General features: G+C 53.8%; 1 protein-coding gene and 1 pseudogene across 1 annotated transcript in view; one reads left to right on the top strand and one right to left on the bottom strand.

The window, feature by feature from the left end:
* SLC45A4 (solute carrier family 45 member 4) overlaps positions 1-12,720 on the bottom strand; it is a 73,789-nt gene that overhangs the window by 43,623 nt on the left and 17,446 nt on the right. The window lies entirely within an intron of this gene.
* LOC132440401 (small ribosomal subunit protein eS1 pseudogene) lies at positions 2,879-4,120 on the top strand (annotated as a pseudogene).

Consider the following 12,720-nt stretch of genomic DNA (forward strand, 5'->3'; position numbering starts at 1 on the left):
CCCCCTGCCCGCCCCCCGCCAGCACAGAGAGCACCATACAGGACTCCGTGCTGCCCCTGCCCTTCTGCCCCGGGGACAGGGCGGCTGCCGCTCCGGACCATCTAAAAGCAGTGTCAGGGGGCTTCACTGGTGGCGCAGTGGTTGGGAGTCTGCCTGCCGATACGGGGGGCGCGGGTTCGTGCCCCGGTCCAGGAGAATCCCGCATCCGGCATGTGGTGGGGCGGCTGGGCCTGCGTGTCCGGAGCCTGTGCAGCGGGAGAGACCGCAGCAGTGAGAGGCCCATATACCACAAAAAAAATAAATAAAAATAAATAAATAAATAAAAGCAGTGTCAGGTTAAAATAAGCAGAAAAGCACGTGGAAGCAAACTCGGCAAACTCTAGTGACAGCTTACATGACAGAAGACGCGCTTAATATTGGACCCTATCAAAGCACATACTATCTATCCTGCTTCCTAAAATCGAGAGGGCACGGCATGAGGACGGAACTCCAGCACGCTCCCGAACAGAACATCCGTCCTCACCTTCCACTAAAGCAAACTGTTCCCGGCACGCGAAGGAAAGCGAGGCCTAGCATCCGACACCCAGAAAGCTCATGTGGGAGGAAATTGCACTGAAACAAGGACACACTGCTTTGTCCCCAAAGGAAACATTCTCTGCAACAGTTACCTTCTTAGGAAAACACAGAAAGACCCGCTCACCTAACTTTTCACCTCTGACCTTTACATGGTTTTCCTTCATTTGCACAATCAGGTGAGTAGGAGGGTTTTTGTTTTCTAATTAAAAAGCTGCCAGAGGTTTTTCTTTCTTCCCCTTCTTCTGAATGCTTCTAGCATCAATTTGCTAGTTTAAGCTGCTGGGGTCAGAGTGAAGCTTTGGCTACCATGGAAACAGCAGCATGCTTTTCAACTGGGTGTTTCCTGGAAGCCCAGCTAGCCTAGGAAAACTGAGCTCCAGGCTCCACCTAAAATGCCAAACTTCGCATTACTTCATCTAAGGCGCAGGGCCAGGTACCAATAAACGCACGTTCTGTCATCCACGATATGGAAGAGACAGGCAAGCTGCCTACTCCTGACAACCAAATGGTACTTTTAAAAAATGAAAAGAAAGATTCCTCACGTTACATACATATAATCAAAAACAAGGAATTCCCTGGCAGTCCAGTGGTTAGGACTCAGCACTTTCACGGCCGTGGGCCCGGGTTCAATCCCTGCTCGGGGAACTAAGATCCCACAAGCCTCACGGCACGGCCAAAACGAAAAGGAAAAAGAATAGACCTCAAAGACGGGTAGAATTAAGGGATACCGCTAAAGACTGCCGAGATGTAATGAACCCTTCTGATGGTACTTACGTGGGATATCAAATCAAAGCAGTTTCCAGACTCTCCGTGTACCTAAGGCAAAAAAGGACGCGGTGCTACAAGAGGAGAACTGGAGACAACTCAACTGTCTAACAATATGGTATTAGGTGAATTACGGTCCACGTGTCAGGTAAACACAAAATGTCAATGTTTTCAAAAGAGGAAGTACGAAATATATTTGAGGAATGTTAAAATCAAAACTAGTTTTTTTTTGAAAGGTAACATTTTGGTGAATGAAGGGAACATACACAGCTTTAGTTTGGGGTTAAATTCATTCTTACTCTCTGAGACCATAAAAACAAAAAACAGGGGCTTCCCTGGTGGTGCAGTGGTTAAGAATCCGCCTGCCAATGCAGGGGACACGGGTTCGAGCCCTGGTCCGGGAAGATCCCACATGCCGCAGAGCAACTAAGCCCATGCGCCACAACTACCGAGTCTGAGCTCTAGAGCCCGCAAGCCACAACTACTGAGACCGCGTGCCACAATTACTGAAGTCCATGCGCCTAGAGCCCATGCTCCGCAACGAGAAGCCACTGCAATGAGAAGCCCGCACACCGCAATGAAGAATAGCCCCACCTCGTCGCAACTAGAGAAAGCCTGTGCACAGCAACAAAGACCCAATGCAGCCAAAGATAAATAAAAATAAAATAAATTAAAACACCACCACCACCACCACCACCACCCAGCATTCTGCAGTCACCGCCCCGACCCTTGCACACCTGAATGTGGCTGAAGGTCAGGACTCCACACAGAGGGGATGAGCCATGCCTGCACCATTTACAGGACAGAGTGGCACTGCTGAGCTACCAAGAACGTGGTCTAAAGCCACACTGCAGACCTTGTGAAGTCTCTACACCCTTCAAAAACCCTCCCACCAACTCATGGTTACCTACAGTCGGTTTTACCCAGAGGGAGGCGCGGTCCAAGGACATTCCCCATCGGGGAGCCCCTGTGCTGGGCCTCAGGCCCACTGCAGGCAGGGGACAGGGGAAGGCAAGGCAGTGGCTTCCTCGGCCCAGCTCAGGGAACCGGCTGGAGCGCACAGGACAGCTGCCACGAAGGGGGAGGGGGCAGGAGGGAGCTTCCCGAATGGTGCCAATCAGACTGCAAGCTCACGGAATCGGTCCTCCCCTCTACAGAGAGGGGTAACCCCTTCACCTGCGAGGCCCCCGATGTTCTGTGAGGAAGAAACCCAGTTTGGTACCTGAATCCCCCTGCTGCCTGGAAAGGTCAGCTATTCAGAACCAGTGCTTTCCTGGGACCCCGGAAGCTGAAGTGCTCAAAGTAAGCAGTACTATCACCTGTGCAATTAATCATGACAGTCCTGGCTCCATCAAAAATGACTGCTGGGGCTTCCCTGGTGGTGCAGTGGTTGAGAGTCCGCCTGCCGATGCAGGGGACACGGGTTCGTGCCCCGGTCCGGGAGGATCCCACATGCCGCGGAGCAACTAGGCCCGTGAGCCACAACTACTGAGCCTGCGCGTCTGGAGCCTGTGCTCCGCAACAAGAGAGGCCGCGACAGTGAGAGGCCCGCGCACCGCGATGAAGAGTGGCCCCCATTCGCCACAACTAGAGAAAGCCCTCGCACAGAAACGAAGACCCAACACAGTCAAAAATAAATTAATTAATTAATAAACTCCTACTCCCAAGGTCTTCCTTAAAAAAAAACTGCAGTGCTTTCAGTATGTATAAAAAGCCTTAAGATGTAAACGCCCTTTGATCCTGCAATTCTGCTCTTTGGAACTCTCTGGAAAGCAAAGCCCTGTACAGGGATGCTGATTACACCACCGAGAAACCTGCAAGTGTCCAAAAAAGACCTGGTCACATAAAGTAAGGCAGATCCTGACACAAAATCCACATTGTGGGATTACCTGTTGACATGGAAACGTGCCGAAAATTAGGTAGAAAAAAGCAGATTATAGCCCTTTTGGCTCTCGGAGCAGCAAGCACCACGGCAGTCAGAAAGAACAAGCGCCTCACGAAAGGCGGTCAAGAGGGAGCCGAGAAGACAGCGGCTGGCCCATTTTCTGAGAAAGATTAGTGTGATGTGAAAGCACCAGCTATGTTCAATATAAGAAATACTGGGAAAACACGAGTCACGAGAACTCACGGAACCAAAATCACATCTGATGGCCTCAAGGGTCGTGTGCTTGCAGTGAGCCTTGCTGATCTGCAGAAAGATGAAGTTGCATTTAGAAAATCAAGCTTATTACTGAAGATGTTCAGGGCAAAAACTCCCTGACTAATTCCCAGGGCATGGATCTTACTATCTTACCCGTAACAAAACGTGCTCCACGGTCAAAAAATGGCAGACCATGATTGAACCTCATGTTGATGTCAAGACTACCGATGGTTATTTGCTTCGTCTATTCTGTGTGGGTTTTACTAAAAAAAGCAACAATCAGATTCAGAAGACCTCTTATGCCCGGCACCAGCAGGTCCGCCAGATCCGCAAGATGATGATGGAAATCGTGACCCGAGAGGTGCAGACAAATGACTTGAAAGAGGTGGTCGATAAACTGATTCCAGACAGCATTGAAAAAGACATAGAAAAAGGCCTGCCAATCTATTTATCCACTCCATCAAGTCTTTGTTAGAAAAGTAAAAATGCTAAAGAAGCCCAAGTTTGAATTGGGAAAACTCATGGGGCTACATGGTGAAGGTAGTAGTTCTGGAAAAGCTACTGGGGATGAGACAGGTGCTAAAGTTGAACGAGCTGTTGGATATGAGCCACCAGTCCAAGAATCTGTTTAAAAATCAGACTTTTGGGCTTCTCTGGTGGTGCAGTGGTTGAGAGTCCGCCTGACGATGCAGGAGACACGGGTTCGTGCCCAGGTCTGGGAAGATCCCACGTGCCGTGGAGCAGCTGGGCCCATGAGCCATGGCCGCTGAGCCTGCGCGTCTGGAGCCTGTGCTCCGCAATGGGAGAGACGCCAGCGTACCGCAAAAAAAAAAAAAATCAGACTTTTAATGGTGACAAATAAAAGACCTTACTTGTGGGGGGCAGGGGGGGGAAGAAGCAGGTTATAAGTCAAGTACACATTATGGTCCCGTTAAGTTTTTTTTTTTAAGGCATGGATGCAGAGGTATTCTGAGTGATTCATCATTTTATCTCTCTATCTATCTACACTTATTGCTTCTGTAGAACCCCAAATTATTTTTTAATTTAAAAAAAGGTAACAGATTTTTCCGGTTGCCCCATCCAAACATCACATAAGACCTTGATATGTGGAATGATATTCAGGAGTGTTCTACAACGAAGATGAATCTCAGATGGCCTAGACAGTGCAGAGAGAGGTTTGCAACGCCACGCAGCCTGAGAGGGTTGGATGGGAGAGGAGGGGCAGGGGTGGCAGGTTTGAAAAGCCACCTGTGGACTCACTGAGCTGCCGGCAGGTCCATGGAAAGCTGGTACGGACTCGAAACTGATCACCAAGAAGCATCTCAGAAGCTTTCCCCAATCTGACACCAGCAATAAAGTGACTCAAGACTGTTCTATAACCGCACCCAGGAACACAGCAGATCCCTCCCAAACATGCTGGTACATGGAGGCTATTCCCCCCTCCTGTGTCCCTGGCCAGACCCTTCACTCGGTGGCTACTCCAGCTTCCAATCTCAACCGCGGGGCTTTTCATTCGCTAACACCTATAGCCCCTCTTGGCGCTCAGATTTATCTCTGCTTTATTTAGCCTTCTCCCCACTGGACTGACGTCAGACACCCGCCCCTAGCTGCACCACCGCCTACTCTGTTCATCACAGATTCGCCCACAATGCACTGCACTCAGGGGTACTCATGGTCAGCCTCGACTACCAGCAAGGAGTCAGGGTCAGCTCTTTTCTCTCCAGGCCAAGAGTGGCTGGCAAGACAGAAAAGCCCTGCAGCAAGGTCTGAAACAGGTCCACTTTGGATTGAGGAGCTCTACTTCTTGTCCAGGGGTTACAAAGCATCTTCCCCTGCCTGCAGCCCAGAGGGCACCAGACTCCCCAGGCCCAAGGCTGCAAACACCAACAAGCCCCTTCTCTTTCTCATTCATTAACCATGGGTGCTGACACCCCAGGACTAAGCACTGCCCTCCATCTAGGGGCTGCCTCCTGCCGGAGCTGAGAACACAGCCAACACACAGCAGTGGGGGCTTCCCCGGTGGCACCGTGGTTAGTAACCCGCCTGCCAATGCAGGGGATACGGGTTCGAGCCCTGGTCCAGGAAGATCCCACATGCTGTGGAACAACCAAGCCCGCGCACCACAGGACTGAGCCTGCACTCTAGAGCCCTCGCACCACAACTCCTGAGCCTGCGTGCTCCAACTACTGAAGACCGCATGCCTAGAGCCCGTGCTCCACAACAAGAGAAGCCACCGCAATGAGAAGCCCACGCACCACAACAAAGAGTAGCCCCCACTCACCGCAACTAGAGAAAGCCCGCGCACAGCAAAGAAGACCCAATGCAGCCAAGAATAAACAAATGAATAAATAAATTTATTTTTAAAAAAACAGAAAAGAACACAGCAGCGGGAAATAGAGTCTGAGCCCGAAAGGAGGCCCAGAATTCCCAGGCACCTGCCATCCAGGTGAGCGCCAGCACCGGTGCAAGGGCTAGATGGTTCCCAGCACACCTAACACAATCAGGGCCAGAAGTACATATGCTGCCTTCTGCAAAACGATACCCCACACCACACAGTGCAAATCGACACAGGGGCTGCCAAATGTGGCTACAAGTGCTTCCTTCTACCGTTCCGGGGGACGAGCAAGCTCCACCAGGCTCCCCACCTGGGTGCCTGATGCTGGCACAATCCAGTGGTGACTGGGATGCAAATATGGTCAGGAAGCCACAGGTAAGACCATAAATACAAAGAATGACCACCGATAGTGCCCAAAGAGTGATACCTTTCCACTAAGCTGGACACAAGTTCATGAGGGGGGCTACCCCGGTGGTGCAGTGGTTGAGAGTCCGCCTGCCGACGCAGGGGACACGGGCTCGTGCCCCGGTCCGGGAAGATCCCACATGCCGCGGAGCAGCTGGGCCCGTGAGCCATGGCCGCTGAGCCTGCGCGTCCGGAGCCTGTGCTCCGCAACGGGAGAGGCCGCAGCAGTGAGAGGCCCGTGTACTGCAAAAAAAAAAAAGTTTATGAGAGGGAAGCACAAGAGTATTTAAAACCTGGGGAAGTAGTTAAAATCGAGCCTCCCTGGGCACAGTGGGATCCTCAGATACATAAACATACTGTATCTAGTTATGTAAACGCCACAGGACAGCATGACCCGAACATGTATTACAGTCACTGCATGTGCCTGTGAGACGAGAGGGATCAAAACAGAGTAGATTTTACCTCTACTGAAAACGAAAGATAATGCTCTTAAGTCACCGCTTTTTAAACACAGCACTCACTTCCCATCCACGAATCAGTTACGCTGCACCCTGGACTCCCACACACACACACACACACACACACACCTCCCTCAGGTCAGCCCAGCAGAGCATCCTCATACCAGAACCTGTGTTTCAACCTCTAGAAACAGGAGTTAAATTTAAGAACACACAGCACTAACCACAGGACCTTACTGCTTATGATGACTTTCCAGATGTATTAAACATAAACGCAAGGCACGTGCTTCCTCATTGTAAATAAGCTTGTCTTCCTATCCGGATTTTTTCTGTGTATATGTGTTCTACCAATTAACTACTTTTGCAGTTTTAATCCTACTTTATCTCTTCTACTTTGTTTTGTGTAAAAGGGGAAAAATGAAAAGCTGGAATCCCTCCATAGGTAAATAAATAGATAGATAGATAGGTAGATTGGTTGATTTAAGAGGTACAGAGTTTCCACTGGGGGAGAAGAAAAAGTTCAGGAGATGTATAGTGCTTGAGAGACACCTAGAAGATGACCTGGAGAGTTATGTGAGCAAGAAATCACATTTTCCCCTGTAGAAGCTCCGTGCATCCCCCAAACAATTCGGCCAGCCATCAGTGGTTTAAACGTGGATGCTGAACCCACAGGGACGCTGGGGCATGGGCAGGGATGAACCCGTGTGACCGCGGGGAGGCAGCAGGAAGACCCAGGACACACACTGCCTCCCGACCCCCCTCAGGCCACGGCAGCTCCGTGTGCAGCTCAGGGGGTGAGTCAGGAGGGAGGGACAGAGGCAGACAGAACGACAAGAGACAAAAGAGGAACAGCGAGTCGCCTGACCAGGAGGAAGTGCTCGGTGCTGACTGAGACCTCCGCAGGGCAGGGCACCACGGGCGGCACCTCACATGCCCCCACCTCTGGTCCCCAGGGCAGCCCACCTGAGTCCCCTCTGCCCACACCGGCCCGGCCCCGCGCCCTCACCGGGCTCCCAGCCCCCAGTAACTACGTTTTAAACTCCCTTCCGGACCTCCGTCTCCAGACTTTATCCACCCACCCCCCCACCAGCCACGCTCGAGTCCCCACGTCTGTCCCTGTGCCCAAGCTGCAGGACCCACTTCCGGACTCACCTCTGCTCGCCTGAGCCTGCACCCAACACTCGCTCCTGGACCACCGGGCGGGGGTGCGGACATGGGCCCCCTGGCACCGTCCTGTCCCCAGGAAGCACCCCGCCTCCAGTCCACCCAGTCCAGAGTCGAGCGGGGCTGCCAGGTAGGGGAAACGGGCTCTGGAGAAGACCCAGAAGTGGTTCCTTTTACTGACAAATAACACCCTCAGGAAAGCTCTTTATTTAAGTTCACTCTCAGTGTGCTTTCCTTTAGACCTGAAACCTGGTGACCACTCACAAGTAATACCGCCTACTGCACATTCTTGTTATTTATATCACTCTTCCTTCCCTGCGCGCTGTCAGGTCTTTGAAGACTGCATGGCGAGGCCAGTATTCCCATTGGAAGGAGGCACCTCCACTTTTAAAGGGACAATTCATAAAAAGTGAGGGCTCCGAGTACAAAAGTCCACATTCCTAAAAAGCCTGCCAATCATAAAATGAGTAACACCCGAATGTATTACAAAACCAGCTCCCCTGTGCCAGGTCTCCCCTCTCCCAGTGCACGCCAGTAACAAACAAAAAACACAAGGATAAAGACCTCTTTACAAGAAGAGCCAACACTATTCCATCTGTTAACAAAAACTAACTGTTGCGTTAAAGGTTGCAAGTTCAAACACAATCTGGCCATTGTAGGCAGTGCCTCAGTTTATCAATGTAACAATGACTCTCTTTCAAAGATTGATAAAGCTCTCAGAAAATAACTCGCCCTCCAGCATTTTTAAGATACTTCGCAGGATAAATATTAGCTTGCGACTAGCCTACATGAGAAGTGAAAGCTGCCAAAGAAGCAGGTTTACAAAGAAAAAAAGAAGGAACAGCAGTAACCGGACGGGAGCAAAAGCCACCGTGCCCCGGGCCCCGCGCCCCTGCCTCCCTTCCTGGGCCCCTGACAGGTACTCTGTCTGCAAACCACCCTGGCAGGGAAAATGGAGTTAATTAAAAGGAGAGATTTTAAGATGACCGTTGGGGTGAAAGTGAACAAGGAGCGTTCCAGCTTAACTGTGATTTAAACTTAATTTCTTGACAGACAGGTAGGTCGCCTGGGTGGCCAAATGCAAGCAGCCAGGGGAGGGCGGGCTAACACGACGCCCAGGGATCCCTGTCGGTCAGCACCCCCGTGGCCAAGTCGGGTGGGCAGGCGGCACAGCTCTGTGGCCAATTCCCACGACTGGCTCCAGAAGTTACTGACCCTGACTTCCCCCGGGGGGCCTGTGAGCTTAAAACTCAGCAGGAACTGGATGCAAACTCACAACGGCGGCCACAGCACAGGGGACGAAGGCATCACCAGGGGACGCGAAAGGCTCCCCCGAAGCAGGTGGCTCAGGGAGTGGCTGCAAAAGGGGTGGGACAGAAGACTCAGCCGGGGTCCCACAGACCTGGACCCCCACATCCTGGCTCCTCAGATGCCATGCTCCCTCCGAGACAGAGCAGGGCAGCCTCAAGAGTCTCAGCATCCCACGAGTTAGCTCAAAACGCTCCGGAAACGAGCTGAGCTTCTGAACTCGACGGCAGGAAACGGTGCAGAGATGTGGATGCCAAGCCGCTGGTAACAGCTGTGACTCAGACATTCTGCCTGCAGATCCCACACCTGGAGGTGGCGGCCACACCAACACACAGTTTGGGGGATGCAATAATACCACGATGCGTCATGCAGAATAACGCAGTGATGCGGAATAATGCTGCTGCTTCAGGGCTGTGAAGGAGGACGGGCACCTCTGATCACATTCGGAGAAGACTGTGCTGAAAACTCCCTGGCGAATGGAACCCTTTGTTCGCCTCCATTGCAGAGGATGCGCTGTTCAGGTACTTAGTCCTAAAGAACACAAATCACCAAAACAACCGGGAACCGGCTAACTGAGAATTTAAGTTTGGTTTGAATGGCCCAGAAGAATTAAAAAGTAATCTAATAATGACGATGCCGTCAGTTTTCTGAGGATTTTTACCCAGAATGGTCACTAGGAAAGATAAATATTTATTAGTAAAACAATTTAGGTTGAGGGTCCTACTCAGTTAGCAGAACCAAGTGCAGCCTCTCTCTGTCAAGGAAGGTCCCGAGCCGCTGACCCACAACCCTGCCTCCTGCACAGTACCTGCCCTACCACTAGGATGACCAGCAAGGAGGTGTGTAAACAGGTGCTGGAGAGTGGGAGAGCGGAAAGCAGGGCGGGCAACTGGACGTCTAGGTGAGGGTTTCCCTCTGACCCTCCCACCCCCACTTTCAGGTGCCTTGAGGGGAGGCGCCCTGGCCTAGACCACGCGGTATCCTGTGTCCGCGCTGCCTGCCCCCCAGCAGCCACCGGGCACGGGGCTTCCAGCAAGAGCAGGTGGGTTCGCTCCCTCCACCGTGACCCGCCCTTCCCCTCCATGGGGACACCCACGTGTGGACGGCACAGCCCAGCGGGCAGGCCTGGGAGGGGGTCAGGCGTGCTGTCCAGAGCCCCAAGGCAGACCGGGGGCGCGCAGGGCTGGGAGGGCAAGAGCTCGGAGTTCACCCAGGTGGGCCGTGGGGCTTCAAGGAGCCTGGAGCAAATGTGAGGACGGCCACGAAGCTCCTCTGGAAGCAGGACAAGAAGCCACAATCATCGGGCTCCAGGTCAGAGACGGTGGCGGCTTGGAGGAGCCAGACATGGTGCAGCCCTTCCCCCACCCTCAAAGGAGAAACGGGGCCAGGAGGCCGGGGTGCCGGACGACAGCGACAGAGACACCAGCCCCTCCTGGCCTCCCAGGTGCCCCCATACCGGGGCCTCCTCAAAGTTCTGAAACCTGGCCGTCTGTCCTGAACGGAGCTGGAGGAGGGCTCTGTGAACTCGCAACAGCCCGATATGCATGCTCACCTGTCTCGACAAGAAGAATCTACAGGTGTGCCACATCCCATGCAACCTGTGACCAGTGACACAGTTCCCTTTAGCCTGTGGCCCCTCCTCCCTCCCTAGGCTGTACTGCCCCCACTGGGGGCATCACTCACTCCCCCCCCTCCCGCTGACTTTCCAGGCCCCTTGCTCCTCTGTCCCCAGCACAAGGCGTAGCCAGACTGAGGGGCACCTCGGACGTTGTCTCGGCTCAGCCTTCCTGGTACCCCGCCCTCACATCTCCCCTCTGCTGTCCCTCTGCTCTCGCCTTCCTCGCCCTCCAGAGTGGCCAACTTCACCCCTCATCACCCAAGGCCCAGGCTGCACGCAACAGACGACCTCCTTCCCTGTGGAGGCGGCTATGCCTTTGAGCCTGAGCAAGCGGCCGCAGGTCTGGGGCCTGCACTCGTCTCTTTTCCGCCTAAGGCTCCAGGGTTACTGTTTGTCTGGCCGCCTGGAAGTGGCACAAGCTGGATGAGGCCAGAATGAGAGGTGGCAGAACAGGGTCTGCACAAGTTCAGACGGCCTCCGCCCAGTCCAGCGGGGCGGGCCTGGTGCAGGGGACCTGGGTCCGGCTCCGCGTGGAACCAGCGCCGGGCGGCCAGCAGGCGTTTCTGGCCAGGCTGCAGGTACAGGGGATCATCGGTAAACCACCCAACCACCTGAGCTCTGCTCCTTTACAGCTTGCGACATCCGAACTCCACAACCTCACCACCAAACGACCCTGCACGTCCTGAGCTGTATGCAGAGCCTTCTGGGGGGGGCCAAGGGTGGCGAGCCTAGGACCCCCAAGGACGTCAAGGGCCTCTACGCTGAGAAAAGCTGGGGGCACTTGGCGCTTCTCCCCGTGGGGAGCCAGCAGCAGCCCCTCCAAGCAGGCCGGTGTCTAAGGTCACAGGAGCTGCCCCCGCCCCCAAGTTCTGGGCTTCCCCCCACCCCCACCCCCCGCTTCCCATCCAGTGCCCAGGGACACACGGGAGACGCAGGCAGCATGGAACACAAACAAGGAAGCCTACAAGGTCTCAGCTTCTCCAGAAATCCCAGGTCAACGTTGCTCCCAACTCTTCCTACACTTTTAGGGGGACCCCGGGGCCACGGGACAAAGGGCAGCAAAGGGGCTTCATTCAGTCCCCTCACCGCACAGCTATAGGGATTCTTCCATGACGACCGCTCCGTAGCTTAAAGGCACAGAAGAGGGAGGGCCACGCAGACCCGGACTTGCCCCCCAGTCGAGACCCGAGATGCCGAGCAGTTCCAACCCCGACGGCAACATGAAGTCAGGGTGCAGGCGGACGGTGCCTGGTGGTCCAGCACCAGAGTCCGTGCCAGCCACGCGCACGTCTACACGAGGCAGAGCCTCCGCTGTACACGTCACACACGTGCTGCATGGACCCTGTGCCCGTTACCAAGGTTGAGTGAGTCAGCCGTGGGACGTCTGTGTGGTCTTCACAGCACAGCCTTGCCTTAACAAGGGCTGAGGTCACACTGCTTCCCCGGCTTTTGACAGCAGCTATATAAGCACTTGCTGTACCCTGAGATTCAGGGATGACAGTGACCTTCTGCAGTTCAATCGTGTTGAGGTTTGTGATCTGCGAAGATCCCAGGAGAGCTCGCAGTCACAGGGGGAGCTGAGAGGCACGCAGCCTGGGCCCCAACGAGGCCGGCTGGCCGCAGCGACAAGAGGGGCAGGTGCTGGCTTTAGAGGCGAGCGGAGGGGCCCAGCAGGCGCCAGCCAGCTCACGGCATACCCCATCATCCCGGGATGGAAAGTTGGCCAGGGCTGGTGAGGACGTCTGGTGTCTATAAAAATATTCCTCCCGGGGGAGCCTCTGGAAACAGAGACTCCGAGATACTTTCATTCTTTTCCTTATTTGCCACTCTGAAAAATAAGCCGTTCTTCCTATTCTGAAATGGAATACGGGTCAAAACCTTCTACAGTGAATAGTGACCCGAAGAAAAAGGTCACCAGACCCAAAATATTTCCCGTTTGGCCAGTGGCCCA

This window comes from Delphinus delphis, chromosome 17 (genome assembly GCF_949987515.2).
Source record: "Delphinus delphis chromosome 17, mDelDel1.2, whole genome shotgun sequence".
In the NCBI taxonomy this organism is placed as follows: domain Eukaryota; kingdom Metazoa; phylum Chordata; class Mammalia; order Artiodactyla; family Delphinidae; genus Delphinus; species Delphinus delphis.